Source organism: Macaca fascicularis, chromosome 8, assembly GCF_037993035.2.
Source record: "Macaca fascicularis isolate 582-1 chromosome 8, T2T-MFA8v1.1".
Lineage (NCBI taxonomy): Eukaryota > Metazoa > Chordata > Mammalia > Primates > Cercopithecidae > Macaca > Macaca fascicularis.
In genome coordinates, this window is record NC_088382.1 from 73,331,287 (window position 1) to 73,334,109 (window position 2,823).

Sequence of the window (2,823 nt, forward strand, 5' to 3'; positions counted from 1 at the left end):
CTGAATGAGTAAATGAACTAATATTGGCAGAATTGCTAGGATGGACTAATTCCTCTTTGCCCTCTCCCAGCCCATGTCCTGCCTTTCCTCATTTATAATAAAAAAAAGCTTAATGGCTTAATGATACTTGGAGAGCAATTCCCTTTCCTAAATTGAATCGTACATGTTTGAACTCCCATAGTACATAAGGCCCTGTGGCTGTCAGTGACACTTGAGTATCCTTCTTACTGCTTCCAAGTGGAAGGAAAGAACGGGAGAAGGAAGGTGATCCCTTTCTCAGCCACCCCAATCTTAGAGAAATAGGAAAGATCAATTGTGGGTATAACAACAGCAATCTCTTTCCCCACATGAAAGAATCATGTTGCTCATTCATGGTTAAAGTAGGATTTTAAAATAGCCAATCTAGCAAAGGCAGTGAGAATCAGGAGCAGAGACCAAAACATGTAACAATTCATTTTAGAAAAATGTCCTATAAACCGATCTCACAGTTGGAACTTAAAAGGCCCCAGATACAATCATGTTCTGTAGAGCCCCTGAAATTGCCTCTGGCACTAAAGAGATCCTAAGCAATATTACTCAGGGAGGAAGAGGAATAGGGCATCCATCACATTGTCATGTTCTGCTCTGTTCTCAAATTACAAAGTCAGACTCAGTCCAGAGTTGAGGGATGGTGTTCTTATTCTGCTTTTGTCTACCCCGTGTAGGTTATGACGGCTGGCCGGGGAGTGTGCTCCTCCAGCTTGTTTTTAGAGAGTCCATCTCTCTTGATTACCTCGACATCCCTTCCTCCTGGCCTGTGGATCTCTTCCTGTATGCTGTCTCATTTTTCCATATTAAGGTGGCTCTAAATATCAGGCTGCCTTAAAACCCCTGAAGTTTTCTTTTCAGAAGGGGTTTGGAAGTCTCACTAAGCTCACCAGCAGAACAGAGCATCTGTTTACTCTATGGAAATAGACTAACTCAATATGACATCATTTCTGCTGCAGCCTTGTCTGCTTCCATGACTTTTGGAAACCGTATTCTAATGAACATCCAGTGACACTATTTCTTTGGTTCTGACAAAAATCAGAATTGTACCCACTCTTATAACACGTTCTCTTGCATTTCCCTAAGACTCCAAGGGTTAATATCTTTTAGGGTTTTATCATGCCTTTCCAGACTGTCTTTTTGCTTCATCTATATCAATGGCATCAGTTTCACTTGGAGCAACATGATTCTTGGCCCTATCCCAGACCTACTGAATCATTAACTCTGGAAGAGATGCCCTGCAATCTGTGTTTTAACAGTTTATACAGGTAAGCTTGGTGGAAGTTTACCTTTGCATTGACTGATAACAAAAAAAGGGCTTCTTCATTAATTTAATAGTTCAGGAGAAATTGAAACTACTGGGGAGATGGAGGGCCTATTGAGAACCATCCCAGCAACCTGACCACAACTGGTCTTCCCTCGACACCATGAACCACACTTTCCAAACCTTCTTCACTCCTGCCAACAGCAGCCGCCCCCCGCAATTATGAGATGCTCAAGGAGGAGCATGAGGTGGCTGTGGTGGGGATACCCCACAACTCTACGCCTCCAATGTCCACCATGATCCACTTCAGCAGTGAGACCTCTGTGCCCGACCATGTTGTCTGGTCGCTGTTCAACACCATTTTCATGAACTCCAGCTGCCTGGGCTTCATAGCATTTGCCTACTCCATGACGTCTAGGGACAAGAAGATGGTTGGTGACCTGACCAGGGCCCAGGCCTATGCCTCCACCACCAAGTGCCTGAACATCTGGGCCCTGATTGTGGGCATTGTCATGACCGTTCTGCTCATCATCATCCTGGTGTTGATCTTCCAAGTCTATTGATAGATCAGGAGGCATCATCCAGGCCAGGGGCTCTGCCCGTGACCTATATCCCATGCACTCCATCTTCCATTCCTTGCCCTGCCCCCAGAGCCAAGTCCTGTATCAGCCTTTTGTCCTCACACACTTTTATACAATGGCATTCAATAAAGTGCACATACTTCTGGTTAAAACAAACAAACAAAAAAGTTGAGAGCCAGGTGAGGTGGCTCACGCCTGTAATTCCAGCACTTTGGGAGGCCGAGGCAGGTGGATCACGAGGTCAAGAGATGGAGACCATCCTGGCCAATGTGGTGAAACCCCATCTCTACTAAAAGTACAAAGATTAGCCGGGCGTGGTGGCAGGCACCTGTAATCCCAGATACGTAGGAGGCTGAGGCAGGAGAATTGCTTGAACTTGGCAGGCAGAGCTTGCAGTGAGCTGAGATTGCACCACTGCACTCCAGCCTAGGCAACAGAGTGAGACTCTGTCTCAAAAAAAAAAAAAAAAAAAGTTCAATAAAGATCATGAATCAATGGTTTAACATTCTCATAAAAACTATATAACATAATTTAAAGCAGATTTAATTATGCATGAATAATAAATACACTAAAACTATGTGGTTGTATCAAATGAGTCAGTATGTGCAAAATACTTAGAATAGTACTTGGCACATAATATATGATGTACAAATATTAGCAGATATTAACATTATTATTATTTGGCTCCACAGGATATTCATTAACTAAGTATAGCCACCCCTTGCCATTTTCTCCCAGAGAAGATTTAAAGGGACTTACCAAGACAAAAACTAAACAACAGTTAGTAAATTTGAGAGACAGTAAAAAATAATCACATTAAACAAAAAGAAAATGAAATTTTAGTGCACGCCATAGAAATACCCATAACGAACTCTTCAAATTTTAATTATCGCATCTACTTTGTATTATTCTGTGTACCTAAAGTAAATGAACTGGCTAGCTGTTCACCCA

General features: G+C 42.6%; 1 pseudogene; it reads left to right on the top strand.

The window, feature by feature from the left end:
* The first annotated feature begins 1,454 nt into the window (after positions 1 to 1,454).
* LOC102136814 (interferon-induced transmembrane protein 3 pseudogene) lies at positions 1,455 to 1,854 on the top strand (annotated as a pseudogene).
* Positions 1,855 to 2,823: the final 969 nt, after the last annotated feature.